Here is a 22059-nt window from a genome sequence, read left to right as displayed (position 1 = left end):
ACAGAAATTAAACCAGCACCTTATCACACAGACTGTCCACACTGTAAGGAAAGGAAACATTGCCTATGGGTTGGTGGCACAGAGGTAATAGTTATCTCAAAGAACAATCTCTGCCCTGGATAAGAGACATTTACTGCATAATACTTTGTATGGGGCTTGCAGAGTCTGGAAGAAATAGGACGAGTCCATGAGCCTGCAAGAGCTGCTTCATCAACTTTCACTAGGATCAAGTCCATCAACTACCTGGGCAATTTTCACCACTGGCTATTTGGTGGCCTTGATTGTTCTCATGGCAGTGAAGCCTCTAAAAGCCCAAAGTACAAGGGCTCCAGATTCTGCGGCTCTTAACCAGAATAGCGCAGAAGTACTATTTGTATTTGGTGGCGTATCCATATTCATTAGTAACCCATTTCACAATGTTCTCACAATTCATTTAGCAATGTTGCTGAGATCCTCCCATGGGCTCCAAAACCACAATGACTATAATGGGCAGAATTGTGGATGGCCCCCAAGATTCCCACCCGCAGGTATACACACCTTGTATAATTCCCTCCCCTTGAGTTTGGGTGGAACCTATAAATATGATGGTATGGCCACTTCCTCAATTAGGTTAGATGACATGGCTAATGGTGATGGGTGAGCCACTCTATCCTGGCCAACCAGAGAGATGGGAAGTCAGAAGGATGCACTCCAGCTGGACTAAAGAAAGCAAACACCTGTGTTGCAAACTACCCATGGGAGCCACTTGGCAAGGAACTAGATTATGGTCTCCAGAAGCTGAGAGTGATCTCAGCAAACTGCTGGCAAGAAAACAGACTTTAGTCCTCCAGCTTCAAGGAAATGAATCCTGCCAACAACCAGTGATCTGGGAAGATGACCCTGAGCCTCTGAGATCACAGCCCCTGCTGCCACCTTAATTTGACCCTGGGCAGAGGACCCAGCTAGGCTGTGCTCTACTCCGAACCTCAGGAACTGTAAGATAATAAATTTGTTTGGTATGAAGTTCAGGCTCTTATATTGTGATAATTTGCTACACATCAACAGAAAACTAATACAATGACCACTGTGACATTGTCAGAACATGTGCTGCTAATATTCTTTCTCATACTTCCACTCTTCAGAAGGAATTCACATCTCTAAAATTCATCCTCAAGGAGAGTAATAACTGATATCTATGTAACAGTTTGGTGATAATTTAACTTTCAAATCAATCTCATCAGAGTTTTACATCATTAATCTGAGTGAGTTTAGTGGTGATCAGGAACAAAGATTCAGAGGCCAGAATGCCTAGATTTGACTCTCTTCTACCACTTTCTCATTGCATGGGCTCACATCAGTTTCTCAACTCTCTGTGCCTCAATTTCCTCACCTGTACAACAGGGATATGATAATCCCTACCCTCTAGGGGCTTGTGAGGGTTAAATGATTTTATATAAAGTTTAGTTTCTGGTAAGTACAGGATACGTGTTTAGTGTCATTGCTATCAGTGGTAGTATCTAAACACACAGGGAAGCAAAGTTAGCTTTGCTCACTTCCCAACAGGAGATGCTGCAAAAATTTAGCCTAAGGTTTTAAAAGGTTCCACAACAGTGAGCTCATGTGTTATCCTGGAGAAAGGTAACCCAAAGCAGGGGAAGAATGGGCCTCCACCCTCTAGCTGATGTCCTGAGTAGAATGGGAACAGCACAGGCAAGAAAGAATGAGCTTTTCTGCCCACCCCCCAAAGGACCACAGATCCAGGGGCAAACAGGAGAGTGATGGCTTCCTTAGGTAGCCTTATAAAGAGAACCCTGTTTTGGGTTGTTGTTTTGTTTTTTGTTTTTTGTTTTTTTTAGATTTTATTTATTTATTCATATGAGAGAGAGAGAGAGGAAGAGAGAGAGAGAGACAGAGACACAGGCAGAGGGAGAAGCAGGCTCCACGCAGGGAGCCCGACGTGGGATTCGATCCCGGGTCTCCGGGATCAGGTCCCGGGCTGTAGGCGGCGCTAAACCGCTGAGGGCCCCCGCGCTGCCCGAGAAGCCTGTTTCAATTCTGGTTTCCCAGAATTCCGGATTTGAGATGAGACACAGACACAAGTGGGTTCCCACCACTGCACCTGGACTCACACAGCCTGTGCCCTGTACATCCTAGAGCACAGGAGGGCTGCCTGGGCTGTGCTGCCATGTTGATCAGCTCCAATAGGTGTTCCTTCCAAGTGATCATGGTAGCAGTAAAGCCATTAAAAGCATCTTCCCTGAATTCTTCTGGCCAGTTGGGGTGGGCACAGGAGGGCTGGCAATGCCTCCCGAGGTGCTGCCGACTTGGTGACAGGACAGTAGGTGACAAAGACAGTAGTGGCTGTGTCAGTGGGGCTGTTCAAGGTGTCCTCACCTTCATACCACAGAGACAGGCTCATAATAGGAACTTTCTAGTTCAAAGAGTACCCAAGAGTATTAAAGGTATGTTTTCTCAGTGTGGCTTTTGTCCTGTCAAAGCACCACCAACCAAACCCTTATCTGTGTACTAATTTCTCAAATTGAGCTTTAAAGTACTCCTGGTGTGTGTCTGGTGGGGCAGAGGGGGTTGTATGAGCATCTGAGTAAATATCTAATCCTCGCTCTGTATGTGTGTGTGTGTAATAAATACTCCTTTTGTGTCTGACACTCACTTGTGCAGCCCTCATGGCACACAGAGAGGCATGCCCAGTGTCCTTTTCTTTGTGTACACCACACCTTTCCCCCACAACAAATCAGTCATTGAGAAAGTAAATGGAAAACTCTCGCTGAAAGTGCTTCGCCTTATCTCTCAATTGCACAAGTGAGGTTTGTTTCAGAGAGTATACCTTCATTTGCAGTGGAAGATGTCCTAAGAGATCCAAAAAGAGGTAAGAAAGTTCAAATGCCTGCAGGTTTTGTGCAATTAGCGCACAGGAGCAATGTAAGTTAAAATGAGCAAGCCTAGATGACTTGCCTTTCAAAACACTGCGCAGATCTAACAAAACAGCCAAACAAACATCTCACAAGTGGGCCATGTATGGCCTGGAGCCACTTATTTGTAATGACCCCTGACCTAAAAAGAGAGTAGGAGGCTCTTGAAAAGGCCAGTTTGATACAAGGAATGCAGACCTCTAGGCAGACATGTGGAGCTCAAAGAGAAAGTCAAAGCAGCTTGAACTTTATGAAAATTGCCACCCTGGTTGATTTGCAAGCTCTAAATTCTCCACTTGGCACAGCCTGGAAGTCCAATGAAAGGCTGGAATAATAAACCAGTCTAAACACAAAAGGCCACAATCAAGAGGAAATGCCTCAGCTACTCTCATCCAATTACCATTGATATCTTGATAAAAGAAAAATGTTTCCTTTTTCTAATTAAAAAAATCCAACCACCTACTATGGTAGGGTGGTTTTGAAACCATTTAGTAGAAGTCATTCCCTCCTGGTAAGGTCTATGAAGTAGTCTATTTTCCCTGAGAGGAATTCCTTGCTAATATCCCTAGAGAGCATAATTTGCCCTAGCAAAGCTTGGCCTAGGCTTACTAGTACTTATAGTCCTCAGAGAGTTTCATCTATTCATTATATACATAACAGAACATCAAAATGGAAAATTCCCTCTCTGTTTAGAGATAATAAACCCAAGACAGAATTTCAAAGTTAGCATCCACAAACTAGTTAGAAGATACAGAGAATATCAAGAATATCAAATTCAGAGATGAGAGAAAAGTAACTGAGAAAATTATCTGTGAGCAGGATGTATTTGGAGAGAGCAGAACATTAACGTGTGGGAAGGAGTGGGGGTTTCCAATCTTTCTTCAAGCCTGGTAAAGGGCAATTCAACGGGACCACTCAGAGAGCTTGACTATGATTCTGGCATTAATAGAAGTCATGGTGAACTTAAAATACTCCAGGTAGGTAGACTGGAGCTGCCAACATGAGTTCAAGGAGAGGAAGCCCTGTTGGAATCTGGGTGGGCCTGCACTCCCAGAGCTCATCCACAGAAAGGATGCCTGTGTATTTCCCATGACAAGATGGAAATGGTGCCACTCACAGGAATGCTACTTATGAGGTCATATTAGGTCCCATCTTGTAGGATCTCCTGGATGTTTGACGAAAGCTGGAGATGAGTCCAAGTTCCTTGGATGAAGAAGCAGTACATGAAGAGCCAGAGTAGAGACAGTATGCCATCTGCATCAGGGCAGCTACAGATGAAGGTGTCCCAATGGCTAGGCAAAAGGGATTAGTGTTGGGGATAGTGAGGCAGCAGACAGTTTCTAGTAAATCCACAGAAACAGCCAGGAGAAAAAAAAAATTTAGCCTTAAACCCCTACCAGGCTGAGAGAATATAAAGCTACCTAACAGCAGTGTTATCAAGTAAAAACTTGGTGGCTCCCTTTATCTTTCTGCCCCTTGGACACAATCACAGGGATGGGCAGAAGAAATGAACACAAGTAGAGGAGCCAACTACCTTCCTTCTCCCCATATTCCAGAAGCACACACACTACAAACAAAATACCACTCCAACAAAAATACCTCCTTATATTTATCTTAGATTTGCCGTCATCGGTGCATCAGAAGCAAAATATGAACACACAAGGAAGTCACATCAGCCACACCTGCTTATTCTTATTTTAACTTGACCTGAGATAACTATAGGCATTTAACTGAATTCCCCAATTAGTATATGGCTTATGTGAGTTCTTTACCCATTTCCGTTTGAGGATAACATTTTACTGAAGTTTAAGCTTTGAAAAACTTTTAATTAGCAAGAAAGAGTTTAGAGTTCTGGTTTTGTTTAGTTGGGTTTGGGTTTTTTTTTTGGGGGGGGGGGTGTTCTTCTGCTGGTTTCTATAATTGTTCCATAGAGTGACAGCCATCATGCCCTTCTCCCAGCCACAAATATTGGTATTACCAATTAAACACAAATAGACTGTCACAGGTTGAAAATCTGGACGTGAGCAAAATGCTATAAAAATAATTGAAAGGTGAGAATTTGGGGAGCTTGAGAAAGGAAAAAGCAAGAGAGTTGAGACCATTAGGAAATGACCTGAAGTTGGGACTGAAATCATGAAAGACAAAATGTTAGAAGGTTAGTAAGCAGCTGTTCTGCATCACTGTTACAGACAGAAAATTTAAAAAAGAAAAAAGAAAGAAAGAAGAAGAAAAAGGAGAAGGCTACAATATGTTGTACTAAATCAGGCTGGAGTTAGAAGTAGGGGTTGGAAGAAGAACATTTCGAAACCACTCATTCTCTTTGTTTTCCGGTTCCTACCTGAAGGAATAAGCCAGGCCAGAAAGAAGACATCTAGTAGCTACTCCCCGCTCTAGGACTCTGGTTACATCTCTCCTAGGAAGAAAAACAACTTGAGCATTTGTCCAAAGAGGCTATTTTGCCTCAAAGGATGGAAACTAAAATGTTACTAGACTCCCTGAGCACCAACACTTGACATTTCAACACATTTTCACTTACTTGCACCAGTTCTGGCCTTCATTTTAAGCAGACGTGTTAAAACAATGCATGGGAAAATTGCTATGTGAGTTGTTTAAAAATAATTCTTTTTAAAGAATTTAAGTCTGATATATTGTATAATTCAGTCTGATAAAATACTAGAAGAGATAGAAGAATGTGAGAAGACGGAGAAGCTGCAAAGTTATTATTTACAACTTTAAACAATGAATAAACCAATGAGGGAAAAATAGTTCATCCTTGCTAGGTAAGCTCAGGAGGCATAGAAATGGGTCCAAGAAGAGAAAATTTGGGAAGTTGCTCCTGCCAACTGTGGTGAAAGCCAGCATAAGTTCTATAGGAACAGGAAGGCTCGCTGAAATGTAGACTGGGAGTATTATTTGCCTACCCTCTGCCCCTCAACAAGGTGAGAATGAAATTAGAAAATTCTTATATTTTACCCTTTATTACATAATTTACTACATATGGTTATTATATATAGCATTGCTACATACATTATATATGGCATTTTCCAAATACAATGTGATTTGTGTAAAAAACTAAAAGTGCTGCCTTATGATAAACATTCAAATTTTAGCTATTCTGGTCATCATTATCATTATCAACCAGGTTCAACTACCCAGTGGATACTTGAACTTCTTCTACACCACTAGCTTTTGACCACAACCCACACAGGAAAAAAAAAATCATGGAGACTCCGTATGCCCATACATACATATTTGAAGCCAATATTTTACATTATGATATTTTTGTCTTAATACAAGCAGTGTAGTCTGATATATTCCATTTGTTAAATGCTGGTCATGGCCCCCTATACTGATACTATTATTACAAACTGCTTACGGTTTAAATAATGCTGCTTGCACCATTCCTGCCAACCATTTCTAGGAACTCACAAAGACACTCAGTTGAGTTCACTAATGTTGACTGAGCCTATTACATGGTAAGCACTGTGCAAAAGATCAAATGCTTAGATAATTCTCAAATTATATAATTCACTTCTAAAAACATCTTCAGGTATATGATAATACTCTGGATACCTGATAAATAAGCAATGCTGATATTAATTTTGCTTTTACAGGCCACAGCTTATGTTAGACCCTGTCCACCAATTACATTAAAATAATTCACTGTAGGGTGGATGTTCCCTGATACTGCACCAAGAACCTATAAACTCCATTTCACCAACTGGGAACAATGTGTGATAAATTCTCCTAGAACCTGAATGGATTCTCCTAAAAAATGTAAAAACATAGTCTGTTATTACAATATTACTCTTTCCTGTGTCTAACCTTCCTATATCTGTCTAAGTTTCTTTGTCAGAATCACATACTCTTAAGTGTTTCCCTTAGATGTTCTTAAGCAATGTTCACAAATGAGAAGAGTAAAGGCAATGCATTCCTCTGCCAGTAAGTTTTCCAGGTAGGTAAATATCGAATCTCTGGTCACCATATTATGATTATGATTATGATTATGATTATGATTATGATTATGATTATGATTGATTATTTCAGCTTTGTCCTACTTCATCTCACAATGAGTATGTTTTAAATGTTACAGAGGTCCTATCTGACGGCGTTAATTAATTAGCTGATACTTGAAAAACAACTCTTAAGCAGCATTGTCCAATATAATCTTCTTTGATCATGGGTTCTATGTCTGCACTGTCCAATTTGATAGCCACTAGCCACATGTGGCATTAAGCCCTTCAAATGTGGCTGAAGCAACTGAAGAACTAAATTTTTAATTTAATTTAATTTTAATTACTATAAATTTAAACAGTTGGATGTAGCTAGCAGCTAGTATATTAGTGCAGATCTAGAGTATTTATCATAGGATACTAATGATCCTGATAATAAAGAAAATAATAACAAAGGGAGCCATTTATTGGGAATTTATCAGGGACTAGGCATTAGCCTAAGCCCTTTTTACATACATGATACAATTTGCTTCTCACAACAATTTTACCTGGTAAGTACCATCATTATTCTCCGTGTTTTTGGTTGAAGAAATGAGTTACATAGCTGGTAAGCCATGGAGCTGAGGTTCCAACCTGGTCTGCCTCCAGAGCAGAACTTCTTATAATATCCACTGGCCATGTATGTGTGTGACTTTCATTTCAATTGATAGAAAAAAGAGCCCTACGTGAGACTTGAGAATCCTTTATCCTTTAAAGAAATCCCCTCCATCTAAGTGCCCAAGACTGGCTTCTAAAGAAAGAAATATTCTACTACTGAGGACTCTTCCAGTTCTAAAAACAAATGTCTCTGTGATTTAAATAAAAGGTTTGAGATCAAGAGGTAAACTAGAATTCCAATTGTGTTTATGGTTTAGAGAATCCCTGCCCACTTAAGGATATGACACTATTTTTACATTTACTTGAGATTTATTCTTGCCTGCTTCTGAGAGGATGGGAGGGGGGCTTATAGATTAAACTGTGCTTAAGATACTTAAGGATCATAAAAAAGCAGAGATCATTTGGAAAAAATAATAATGTAAGAAGGTTTTTAATCACCCAATTTCTGAGACAGAGGATTAACTAAAGCTTTCCAGCTAAAGCAAATATTTAATAACATAATACTAAACAATTAATAAAAATGTGGGACATTAGGTTGTACACAAAATCTATTGTTCCCTCATTTTTTCTTAACAAGGAAATCAAATTGATGCACAGTGTTCATTAAAGATACAGGACACTCAAGCAATCCCCATCTCTCCTCCTCTATAAAAGCAGACAATATCACAGGAAAATGTAAGTCAGTAAAGGCAATTCTCTGAGAAGTCCTGTAGCCCAGGAGTTCATCTTTTGAGAGTATGCAGTGTCCTTCTGCCATCCAGCACTAACACAGATGTTGCTTTCCTGTTTGGTCCCCTCTGAATGGGCTCTTCTGACCATTGTTGCTGCTGACCACTCAGAAACTGAACTGGGGGATTAGCAGCCTCCTCCACTTACAGCACAGAAGAAGAGATAAGAAAAATGGACACTTGGCTCTACAAGTATGCTCTCTCAAGGTAACATAGGAAATCTTTATAAGTTAAGAACTATCTACTGTCATTCACTTGCAGTTGAGCTGAGTGTGTATGTGTATGTGTGTGTGTGTGAGAGAGAGAGAGAGAGAGACAGACAGACAGAAACAGAGACAGACATTCCATTAAGAGTTTTAAATTTGTCTGTGGGTTTTGTCTCCTTATGTACTTTCTTCTATTTGGAGAGGAGAAATAATCAAACACACGTGCGCACATGTTCTGCTTTGGAACATTTACTTTTTAAGGGGATTTTTCTAAGGAGAGGTGATTTGTCTTTATCAGGTCAAACAGTTAAAGATTTAGTTGCCTCTTATCCTTCACACAGCTGCCTCTATTTTAAAGATTTTATTAATTGGGGATTCCTGGGTGGCGCAGCGGTTTGGCGCCTGCCTTTGGCCCAGGGCGCGATCCTGGAGACCCAGGATCGAATCCCACGTCGGGCTACCGGTGCATGGAGTCTGCTTCTCTCTCTGCCTGTGTCTCTGCCTCTCTCTCTCTCTCTCTCTCTCTGTGTGACTATCATAAATAAATAAAAATTTTTAAAAAAAGATTTTATTTATTTATTCATGAGAGACACACACACACAGGGAGAGAGAGAGGCAGAAACACAGACAGAGGGAGAAGCAGGCTCCATGCAGGGAGCCCGACGTGGGACTCAATCCCAGGTCTCCAGGATCAGGCCCTGGGCTGAAGGCGGCGCCCATACAGCTCCTTCTAATTCAGCTTTGTCCTCACTACATTCCCTTGAGGTGGTTATCGAGGGAACTTTAAAGAGGATAAAGGGGTACCAAGCCTTTGACATCTTTGATGTACCTCCAATTACATAGAGAGATAAAAGGAAATACTTTTCTAATTTGTATGCATACAATGTATGAGCTGCTTTATACACTTTAATTCTCACAGATCCATCAATAGTAGGGATGATTTTTATCTCCATTTTACAGATGGAGAATACTACACTAAAACTTACACCCAAGATCTCACAGGTGTCATAGCAAGAATCAAAACCCAGATTGTCTATCCCAGATCTCATGACCAAAGTCACTAAACTGTTAGTCCTTGCAGGGAAAGATGTCTATATTGAAAACCCATGTACCTAGGTATAGCACACACTAGTATTCAATAAATATTGGCTAATGAGCCAACTGACTAAATGTTTCTTATCCTCATTCCTCTTTTGACTACACCACAGTTGTGCTCTAAATTGGAAAGTTGAAAGAAATAGAAATTAAAAAAACTTTCCAATCATTGCTAAGGTATCACTCCCTCTCTCAGAACACTTAAAAAGGCTCAACAGTCTTCTTTCGTTCTAAAGAAAATAGGATTCACTGGTCTTCATTCATTCTTCCATCCCATTCTTATTCATTCTACTCAACATGTATTTCCGAACAGTGTGAGCAACAGTGTAAATATACATTCTAATTAATTATGTAAGGGTGGGTGAATTGCTGTTCTCTTATAAATGGGGTTGAGAGTTTCAAAAATTAATAAATGTTAACAGGAAGGGAAATAGGTTAAGACCTAGATGTCACTATTATCCTTTGTTTATTTGTTTTAATTAATAGACTTCAATTTTAGAGCCATTTTAGGTACAAAGTCCCCTCCCTCACCCCACACAGTTTCTGCTACTATTAACATCTTACATCAGCGGTATACATTTGTTACAATTGATGAACCAGTATTGATAAATTACTTTTAACTGAAATTCATGGTTAACACTAGGTTTACTCTTTGTGCTATACACTCTAGGATTTTGACAAATGTATAATGACAAATGTATAATGTACACCACCATTATAATATCATACAGAATAGTTTCACTGCCCTGAACATTCCCCTAAGCTCTATCTCTGGCAACCACTGATCTTTTTTACTGTCACTATACTCTGGCCTTTTCCAGAACATCATATAGTTGGAATCATATAACATGTAGCCTTTTTGGATTGGCTTCTCCCACTTAGCAATATGCATTGAGGGATCCTCTGATCTTTCCTGCTTCATAGTTTGCTTCTTTTTATCACTGAATAATATTCCATTGAATGGGTATACCACAGTTTATTCTTTGAGCTATTGAAGGATAGCTTGGTTGCTTCTGAGTTTGGGCAATTATACATAAAGCTGTTATAAACATTCATCTGCAGGTTTTTGTGTGAACATATGTTTTCAAATAATTTGGGTAAATACCAAGAAATATGATTGCTGGATCATATGGTAAGGGTATGTTTAGTTTTGTAAGAAATGGCCAAGCTACCTTCCAAAGTGGCTGTACCATTTTGCAGCCTCCCCCTAGCAATGAATGAGAGGTCCTATTGCTCCATATCTTTGCCAGCATTTGATGTTGTCAGTGTTTTGAATTTTTGGTGTATAATGGCATCTCGTTGTTGTCTTAATTTGCAATTTCTGTGACATATGAGGCTGCACATACCTTCATATGCTTATTTGTCATCTGTGTATCTTCTTTGGTGAAGTGAGTGTTAGATCTTTTGCCCATTTTTAATTGTTTGTTTTCTTCTTGTTGAGTTTTAATAACTTATGCTCACATTTTTCATTGTTTTAAACACAAAAACTTCCTCTGTGCTCCATAAATCTCTTCTTCCTTTTATCAGCTAGGTACTGTAACTCGATTGCTGCAGCTTTTGCAAATGCTGCTGAGCTCTACGTTGGCATGAGGGTTAACACTTTAATTCAACAGCACTGTACTCCAAAAGTCAATAGGGATAAGACAACCAGAAGAAATAATGGAACCATCTCAATAAGGCCTTGAATAGTTTTGGCCCAATGCCCAAGCCATCCAAACACAGAAGTTGAAAACCATGGTGTGCCATGCTGACTCCAAACCACAGTGTATCAGGTTAAAACAATGTTCCATTATTTCAATAGTTTTTAAACATGAGACTCCTAGAAGATATCATTTCCCTGGGGTGTTCATTCTAAACAATAATGAGGAGCTATTTTGCAAAAGAAATTTCAACAAAATTTTAAGTAAAGTAGGTCTTCAAATGGACAGAAGAATGGACATTTCTAAACTTGCTGTAGGGAATTATATCCATAAGAATTTTCCCGTCTAGAATGAAACTGAACTTAATGTTCTTTGAATTTTTCAATGTTCTTTGAATCAAGGTAAAAAGGAAGAATCTCTCTGAAGTGCTTTATGTAGTTATACAAAGAACTATTTTTTAAGCATTTTATGGTTAGCAACTTAAGATAATTTTTTTTTAATTTTTAAGGAAAGACTTTCTTGGTTCTTCTGACAGGTTGATAACACAGACCACAGATCTCAGTAATTACAGCAGATAATTCCTGATGAAGCAGTTGAGAAGATTCCAGCCTAAGAATATCAGAAAAGGGAAAACACTCCCACTGGGTTATGTCCTTTTTATCTAATACATTTGGCCTGAAAAATTACAGATTGCAGACCTCTATTCCTAGGCCCCTTCTTGATTGTCTTAAGTAGCTAGCCCACCTGCCATATTAACCTTTTGGTTGTGAAGGCATTTAGCTTTCTCTCACACAGTGCTTCTGAGAGTTTTCACATGTATTACCTCAGAAGGTAAGGAGGACTTGAGGGGGGTTAAAGCCACTCATATGGATTATGAACTTATTTTTACTAAATGCTTCTGTCTCTGACCTCACCTGCTATTAGTTTCCAAAGTCGACAAAGCTGAATCTCACCTCTCTGTCCACATTTAGAACTGAACAGGTGTATGGGATGCCTGGGTGTCTCAGTGGTTGAGCATCTGCCTTTGGCTCACGTCATGATCCCATGATCCTGGGATTGAGTCCTGTATCAGGCTTCCCGCAGGGAGCCTGCTTCTCCCCATGTCTCTATCTGTCTCTGTGTCTCTCATGAATAAATAGATAAAATCTAAAAAAAAAAAAAAAAAGGAAGAACTGAACAGGTGTTGGCAAACATCTGTAAAGGGCCAGGTAGTTTGGTTTAGGCTTGCAGCCCATGCAGTCTCTGTCACAACTACTCACCTCTGTAGCTAAAACATGAAAGCCAGTATAAATAAGGACATAAAGGAATCAGCATGGCTGTGTTCCAATAAAACTTTATTTATGGACACTGAAATTTGAATTTGATTTAATTTTCATATATTATGAAATATTACCTTTCTTTTGTTTGTTTGTTTTTTTTCCCATTTAAAAATGTAAAAACCACTCTTACCTTGAGGGCCATACAAAAACAAGCATTGAGTCAGATTTAGCCCACAGGTCATAATTTGCCTGAGAAGAAATGTCAAAATATTAGGCAATCACAATACAAATAGGAACCAGATGCTTCTAGCAATTACCTGTGGAATCCTATAAGGAGATAAGGTTCCAATTTACAAATATAAAGAACCCTATGCCTTGAAAATATTTACCACCCATGTTTAAAAAATTACCATATATGCTATAATTTCATTTTATATGTGTTATGAAATTCAAGCCTAATGAAGAAATCTTGATTCCTTTAAAATCTAATTTTATACATCCTCTCAAAAATTGAGAGACTTTAAAATGTTCAATATTTAAATATTTATATTAAATATGAGGGTACCGGAGTGGCTCAGTTAGTTAAGTGATTGACTCTTGATTTCAGCTCAGGTCATGATCTCAGGATCCTGGGATCAAGTCAGGCTCCACGCTCAGTGGGGAGTCTGCTTGAGGATTTCTTTTTTCATCTGCCCCTCCCCCCACTTGCATTCAATCTCTCTCTCTCAAATAAATAAGTCTTTAAAAAATACTAGTATTAAATATGGATTTAATATTTTAAATATTAAATACTTAAAGTTGGTATATTTTAAAATATTATCTCTATTCTTAGCTGGCTTTTAAAAGTAGCATATTAAAAGTTAAATATGAATAGAGGTGCTAATGAATAACACTGCTTGACCACTTACTGTATACCAGGAACTAGATTAAGCACTCAATTAATTCATTCAATCCTCACAGCAAGGCTGATCATTGTTATCTCTGTTTTACAATGGAGGAAAATGAGGCACAAAATTAATGAGTAATGGAGTCATGACCCAAACCCAGACAGTCTAGCATTGTTAACCACCTGGCAACACTGACATATGTCAGATGTGAGGTGTCATTTCCCTTTGACTTTGAATCAGTAATTTCTTAAAATGGGAATGGTTTCTCATTCCTCTAGATATTTATATATTACTTTTACAGACAAGTGGATGTCTATTTTTTTAAGGACCCTCAATCTTAAAGTTGATTTGCCAATTAAGGTAAAATATATCTATAAAGACCTAATCACTCACAAAAGTTTAACTCTTTATTCATGTACAAATTTTATCCTTTCCAATTCCATCAGGAACATCTTTTCAAGATATTAGAACATGTTAATTGTGATTTTTCTCACTGACCCTCAAGGCATCCCTCACAAGTAAAGAATTTAGACATGAGTGGAGTCACATCTTTCAGCCATTCATTCACATTCATTCCAAAACACTTGCACTGAACATGCTTACTAGGTGTGGGCTATTATCTGAGGGACAGGAATGTTTAAAAACCAAATACTGTCCAGTGATGGTTAATTTTATGCATCAACTTGGCTAGCACATGGTACCCGGATATTTGATCAAACACCAGTCAACATGTTACTATGAAAATATTTTTTAGAGGAGATTAACATTTCAATCAGTAGACTCTGATTAAAGCAGATTACCCTCTAAAATGTGGATGAGTCTCGTCCAATCAGTTGAAGGCCTTCAGAGAAAAAGATTGAGGTCCTCCAAGAAAGAGAAAATTCCACCTCCAGACTGCCTTTGGACCCTAGTTGCAACATCAACTCTTCTCTGAGTCTCCAGCATGCCAACCTGCCATGCAAATTTCAAACTTGCCAGTCTCTACAAACACATGAGGCAATTCCTGAAAATAAATTTCTCTCTCTTCTCTCTCTCTGTCTCTCTATCTCTCTGTGGACATATATCTATTTTTATTTTTATTTATTTATATATATGCACACATATATATGCATACCCACATATGCACAGACATCCCATTGGTTCTGTTTCTCTAAAAAACCCTGATTGGGCAAAAAATGTAAAGTTCACTGACTGCTGAGGACAGTGGACAAAGGGAGCTCTTCCACACTGCTGGTGTGAGTGTAACCTGTACAACCACTGTGGGGTGCAATCAGTTGATGCCTAGTAAAGATAAAGGTTTGCTCATCCTGTGACCCAACCCCAGAAGAAAAACCACATGGCACTGCATAGCCAGACTCACTGGGTATCATTGCTGAGCTGACACAAATAGTTCCCAAGTTTCTGAAGAAAGATTGCATTTAGTGTGAAAGTTTCAAAACCATCTCAAATCATTCAAGAAAGATAGACCTAAGTCATATCCATTCACAATAGTCTATAGAAGCGAGTGGAACTATGCCTAACATATTTGGACTTCACTGTACCCCTAGACAGTAACAGCAACTGCTCTCACTTACCAACCACCCACACTCCAGAGTGAAGAGCCTACATTAATGACAGAAAGAGATGAAAGCCCCTAGAGCAGTGTCTGCAAATAGTAAGAGCTTGATAAACATTAGCTATCATTAAGGATATAAAAATACACATTTCATTGTTTTCATTTTAAGCGACCTGCTAAAAAAAAAATGCCTGCCTTCTCCCTGGCTCTTTACCCACTCTACAGTGGGACCAAGTGAGCCCTTATGATAGAATCATCCCTTTCTGCTCAGACACAGCTGGTTGATTCTTTCATCACCAAATTAATGAAGAGTGGGAAGGGGTCAATCATCAGTCAGTCTGCTGGTGTGTGAACTATACCATCATTCTCTTAAACACACAACATACCATTGTGTGAAATTTCACAATGAATGGCTGACAGAACAAAAGTAAACTAAAATCTAATTTCTCCTTCAGTTTTCTTATTGCTTTCTTTTTATTTCCTATTGGATCTTGGTGAATACCAAACTATTATTAGAGCCTCATTTTTTTTCTACCTCCTATCGTTGTAAATCAAAACAGAGCCCTTGAAAATCAGCACAGTGAACATATGGTAGGCACAAAACAAACACTCAGAGCTGGGTTTCAGTGTATGTAGCCTTAGTTATCTTTTGGGACCAGGTTAGTATAAAGAATATACATTTTTGGAAGATAATTTGGCATGCTTCCCCAATATCAGCCTCCCGGATACATTTTTAAAGCCTTAACATTTTGTACACCTTTTAAGTAAGCAATTCCACTTCACAGAAATTATCCGAGAGGAAAACTAACATCATTAAATATGGGGGAAGGTTTAGTAGCATTGTTTATTTTCTAAAATTTCTACAAAGAATTTGTTCAGGGCAGCCCAGGTGGCTCCGCAGTTCAGCACCGCCTTCAGCCTGGGATGTGATCCTGGAGACCCAGGATCGAGTCCCACGTCGGGCTCCCTGCAGGGAGCCTGCTTCTCCCTCTGCCTGTGTCTCTGCCTCTCTCTGTGTGTCTCTCATGAATAAATAAATAAAATCTTTTTAAAAAAAAAAAAGACAAAAGAGGACTTTCGGTGCCTGGTTCCACATTTGGAAGGAGCCTGGAAATCACCACTCTGTCCTAACAACAAACAGAATTCAATAACTCTGTGGCGGGAATACAATGCGCTAAGTCCAGCTGTAGGAACCATATGAGGCCAGACCCGGCGTGCCCTCGGACAGCAGCAATACGGGTTATTCTCACTGGAAGAAGCAGTGAATTATCTGGTTGATAACTAGACAGCGACAGCCACATGTGCTCTGCCTCTCTCCTTTCCACAGACCTGCAAGCCCACAGAGTCCAGTGCTCTTATCTCTGCCTTTGAGGTGCACACATTCTCATTCTAACGCTGCCTATGGCTGACTCAGGGGAAGGAATCCACAAATCCACTTAGCCTCGCATTAATGCCCGATCTAGAGCTAAACAACGTGGCTCTAGATGTGAGGCTGGGTGGGTTTGTAGATACACACACACCTATACATATATACATACTCAGTCCAGACCACTCAAGAAACCATTCTTAAAAGATGAAACAAAACATAAAACCATGATATATATTATTATATAATGTAATATCTAATATATGTTATAAATATATATAATTTTATAAAATTTATATATAATTTTTTTCATCTGTTTTGCTCCTGTGGTTTTCTTTTGGGGTTTGGGGGGGTTTTTGCGGGGGGGGGGGGTTGAGAGAGAGTGAGTAAACACAAGGAGTATGGAGAGGAAGAGGGAGAAGGAGAAGCAGACTCCCCACTGAGCAGGGAGCTCAACTCAGGGCTCAATCTCAGAACCCTGGGATCATAACCTGAGCCACCCAGGGGGCCCTGTGTTTTTTATTTAGTTCTGAACTCAAGCAGGAGAGACGGATGTTATTTACAGAATCCCTTCACTTATGACCTCAACATCTGTAAGTATACTGAAGAAGGTTTGCAAGAATACACAGATATTTAATAGAAGTTTTCTCTGAATAAGTAAGCTTGATTGTATTTTATGGTTTCCCTGTTAGAAACATGTATTGCTAAAATTTTCAAGCTCTAGCCACTACTTAAAAATAATTGCTTCATTTTACATTTCTGTCTGTCTTGACAAGGTAGGATTTAAATTCAAGTCAAATCTTACCCTAATCTACTGTTCTTCTCAGTTTAGGTTAAAATTACTTCTTTTGACTCCACTGACTCCACATTTAGTTCTCAGATCCATCTAACATGCGCTGTCTGACTTTCTTCTCTCTTATCCATCCCAGTGGTGAAGTATTAAGGGGAAAATCATTTTTAACAACAATAACCTACTTATATTCAGGATAATTTTGCAGCATGAAACACTTGGTATTCACCAAGTTCTTACAATCTGAACTTTTAATATGATAAAGCATTTGATGGAGATTGGATCAGAAGACATATAGTTTATGGCCAATTTAAAGTCCATTATTGCTCATGATAAGTATTCAATAAATACTGGATGATGACCATTCAAAAATGCATTCTAGATCATACTAAGAAAGATGTTTTCCCAGCTTAGTGTTCTCACTGCTAAAGACTTCAAAACAGTCAGCAAAGTCTCCTTTTATGATATGCCATCTTTAACTCTGAAAGTAGCTAAAAGAATGAGGACAAAGGTCAAAGTGCTTAGAAAGGGAGATGAGCAAGATTTACTTTTACTTCATTGCAAAGGGACACTGTAACCTTCAGATACTGTGAATATCAAGCTTTTGGGGTTTTTTGTTTGTTTTTGTTCTAACTACAGCAATGCAATGCTAGATTTTACTAAGGAGCAAATCCTTTTAACTTTACCAAAACTTCAAGATTCACAGTGACTTAAATTTAAGACAGATAAATAAAGTTAGAAAATGAAGAAATGGAATTTTTCTACCTACTGACACCTGTCCCTGTGGCCAACATCCATGTTTCCTCTACAAAGAAAGGGATTATCTTTCTAAATGTCAACTGAAGTAAGTCAGCCACTAAAATTCTTAAAACTTGGGCCTCTACTAAGAGCAACTCTGTCTCATTTTGCCGTATACACATTTCCACACCTCCACAGCACTTTCTCTCTCACTGCTGGCAATAGCACAGCTACACAGAGCTTTCTTATTCTTTCTAAAACATTCTCCACACTATCAGGCATCCATGCTTTCCCGTGGCAGAATAATGATCCCTGAAGATGCTCTAATCCTCAGAACATGTGACTATGTTGCTTCACATAGCAAAGGAACTTTGCAGATATAATAAGGATAACAACCTTGAGGTAGATAGATTACCCTATATTTGTCAGGTAGGTGGCAATCTGATCACAGGGGTCCAGACAACCAGACAGATGTCAGTGTGAGAAGGACACCATCTGCCATTGCTGGCTTCGAAGATGGGGGAAGGAGATCACAAGCCAAGGAACGCAAACTCTTTTAGCTGGAAAAGGCATAGAAGTGTGTTGTCCCCTAGAGCCTCCATAGAGAAATGCACTCTGCCACCACCTTGATTTTAGTGCATTAAGATCCATGTCAGACTTCTAATCTACAGAATAATAAATAAGTTTGTATTATTTAAGCTACCAAGTTTATGGGAATCTATTACAGCAAATACAGTCCTATATGTATTCTTGCCATCTAGCACATTCTTCCCTGCCTGGTCAACATTTTATTCCTTTAGGTCCCTGTTCAAATATCACCTTCTCTATGAAGACTTCCCAGGGGCCACTCTCCTATCAGGTTATGTGGGTCACTCCATCCTCTTTGCTCCCAAATTTCTTTATATTCACCCCAATTGGAAGTACTGTGGCTATTGTTATAAACAGAACTCTATCATCTGCCTATACTACATTGCCTTGATGGCAGAAACTATGTATTCTCAACTAAGTACCATGTCTATCTTGCACATAACAGGTACTTCATAGTATGTGAATGAATGTTTAAAAAAAACTGAGGTCACAGGCTTCTAAAAGAAGTCAAGGAAAATATGAAGAGAAATCAGACTATAACAATGTAAAACTATTGGTAAAATATCAAAATATGATCTAAGTATCCATTTTTATAAGTTTGTAATCTGCCATGAATCACTGCCATACTAGTGTAACACTTAGTGGGAAAAATGAGCATTTAATGAACTCTTACAAATTACCATCCTGCTAAATTTAACTATCGAGTAAGAAGGAAAAATTCTCTTTCCTGTGATGAGCCCTGTACTCTAGTTGTGGGTGACAGATTTGGGGTTCCTAGAGCCCTTTAGCTTACCTTTAAGGTGTGGTTCACCCTTTTAGGGTCTCCTGGAGGACTTGTTACAACAAGTTGTCTGGGGCCCTACACTCAGGGTATCTGATTCAGCAGGTCTGGAATAGTCTGTGAAGTTGCATGTCTAACAAATTCCCAAGGATTTGGAAGATGCCGGTAAGAAAACACACTTTAAGAACCATTGATCTGGGATCCCTGGGTGGCGCACCCAGGATCGAATCCCACGTCGGGCTACCGGTGCATGGAGCCTGCTTCTCCCTCTGCCTATGTCTCTGCCTCTCTCTCTTTCTCTCTGTGACTATCATAAATAAATAAAATTAAAAAAAAAAAAAAAAGAACCACTGATCTAGGGCAAGGCTTACTCCAGGCCTCTGGCTCTGACCACTTTGGCTTCTCTGGACAGTCAAAGGAGACCACACTTCTGTGTCCAGGCACTGGTCAGCATCCCTTGGCCTAAACCCCAGGTAAAATGATTTCCTTCCTCCCTCCCCAAGCACACAGAGATATCTCTTATGGAACCAACCCTCATTTCAGCTTTGGTTTTCTCAGCGCTAATCCTTTCCTACTGACACTGCAACACCTCTCCTTTGACTGGAGCCCAGAAGCTGATCATTAAAACAGACCAACCACAGCATCCAGGCCCTGGGAAGCAGCAGGTTATCAGAGGACCCAGGAATCTAACAGCCTCAAGAGCAGATCTGATGAAATCATGTTATATAATTGGGCAACTGTGTCCTGAATGCTTTGGGCTTAACTCAGTAAGAAGGAAAATATTAACTTCTTTACATAGAAATCAAACATTTCCAAATGGGTGAATCATTTACATAGAAATAAAACATTTCTAAATGGGTGAACTGTTTCTAAAATATAGCTAAAAATTCCCTCCCAATTCCGCATGGCCTAGCAGTATTATTTACATCTGGCAACAAGGCAATAGTAACCTATTCTCCTCATTTCTCACTGCTTAGATTGACTGTGCTCTTTCAGACTCAACATGGTCAAACTCCTCCCCCAAAAAGACACCCCCCACACTTGTAATCCATTCTTCCCCACTTTCTCCCTGCCACAAACAAACAAACAAACAAACAAAAACAGTGAGATAAAGCAAAAGTCCTGAGAAAGAACAAGGAACATCATTCCAAAGATTATGGGGTCAGTCGAGCCCAGCCAGAGCACAGTTACCAGCAGAATGGGCAGAGGAGAAAGCCAGAACTTCTCCTTACCAACAGCTCCCCAGGGTGGACAGATAAAAGTCTTTTGTGGCTCTGATGGACATCCAAGTACTTCCTGACTATATCAATAGGGTTACCCCACCAGCCTGAGACCACTGACATTTGAGGCCATAGACACAGGGAGCTGGGCATCAACGCAAAAGAGTCCAAATTTCACTGCATTTCAAAGTGCAATACAGTATTTTTCAAACTGGCTGCTATTTGTTATCACCTATCCAGCACTGATCTGGGCAAGCAAGCTTTACTTTCTGTGAGTTAAACCTGAAATGGGCCTTGCAGCTTTCAGGCCTCTGAGGATTGAATATTTACAGTTGCATTTTAGCCCCGTTCTCCGTGAAGAAAGAAATGCGATTTTTTGCTGCTGATTCCCAATAGTCCTGAATTCATAAAACTGAACTTTTCAGTCATTTGAATAATATTTTTAAATGTATTCAACATTACATTCAAATTCCCTTCCCAGGATGATGTTTTTATTCCAGACCAGCCGCCACCGACCTCCACAGTCAGCAGAACTTTCAGACATGCATAAATATAAGTGCACACACAGCCATTTACCCTGGTGAAATTTTATGTACACGGGGAGATTATTTTTAGTTAAGGAGCCCAGTCAAAACTTTGTATAAAGCAAAATCAAGCAAGAATGAAATTGGTAGACAAAGTGATGATGTTCTTATTTTTTTCATCTATTTTTATATTCTTTTCTAGACATTTCTAGACATGAGTCAACAGCCGTAAATGCCTTAATGGAGACAGTTTTGATGATAATGGTAGCAACATCAGTAGTCAAATTATTCCCTGACTGTTTTGTTCAATATAAAATCCATATGTAGACAAGATCACATCTATCCAGATAATTGTCACTTTCCAAACATGTCAGGGAAAGTTAGTTTGCCTATTTGGAAAAGGGGAAAAAACAAAGCATTCATCAGATACATAAGTAGCCAAACAAAAATTACTGATCATCTGCTAGAATACATATTCCCTAAGGGCTGACACTTGGTCTGTTTTTGATGCTATAGCCCTAGCACCTACAACAATGACTGGCATGTAGTACATGCTCAATAAAATCCAAGCTTACACACTCTAGTGTGACTAACTAATCAATATGCTAGACTCGGGCAGCCCAGGTGGCTCAGCAGTTCAGTGCCACCTTCAGCCCCGGGCGTGATCCTGGAGACCGGGTAACGAGTCCCATATCGGGCTTCCTGCATGGAGCCTGCTTCTCCCTCTGCCTGTATCTCTGCCTCTCTCTCTCTCTCTCTCTCTCTCTCTGTTTCTCATGAATAAATAAATAAAATCTTTAAAAAATATATGCTAGACCATATCAATCAGCTATTGCCACAATAATGCTGTGTGGCAAACAACCACAGGTCATACAATGATAAGTATTTCTTTCTTGCTCACACTGTTGGTCGGTGAGAATTTAGCCAATCTAAGTTGGGTTCAGCTGGGTTCTGGTCAGCTCTACATGTCTGTCATCCTCTTTGGGACCAACAGCACCTGGGTCATGATCTTCTCCCAGAGAGAGAGAAGTATAAGAGGCCAAGCCAAACCACAAGCTCCTTTCAAGCTTCTGCTTCTGGGTCTGCTAATATCCCACCAGCCCAAGCAAGTCACATGGTCACACCCAGCATCCCTGGGATGAGGAAGTGTATTGCTCCCATGG

The 22059-nt window shown here is 39.5% G+C and overlaps 1 protein-coding gene across 18 annotated transcripts in view; it reads right to left on the bottom strand.

Annotated features, from left to right (window-relative positions):
- NCALD (neurocalcin delta) overlaps positions 1–22059 on the bottom strand; it is a 377474-nt gene that overhangs the window by 284108 nt on the left and 71307 nt on the right. For 5 of the 18 annotated variants that reach the window (XM_072734137.1, XM_072734142.1, XM_072734144.1 and 2 more), the window contains exon 2: positions 5248–5322. The exons of the other annotated variants lie outside the window; for them this stretch is intronic. The gene's annotated coding sequence lies outside the window, so the exon portion shown is untranslated. The remainder of the gene's footprint in view (positions 1–5247; positions 5323–22059) is intronic. 18 annotated transcript variants of the gene reach the window in all.

The sequence above is a fragment of the Vulpes vulpes genome, chromosome 13 (genome assembly GCF_048418805.1).
Source record: "Vulpes vulpes isolate BD-2025 chromosome 13, VulVul3, whole genome shotgun sequence".
NCBI lineage: Eukaryota > Metazoa > Chordata > Mammalia > Carnivora > Canidae > Vulpes > Vulpes vulpes.
The sequence above is the reverse complement of the archived record's forward strand: the minus strand, read 5'-3'. Positions and strand labels throughout refer to the sequence as shown.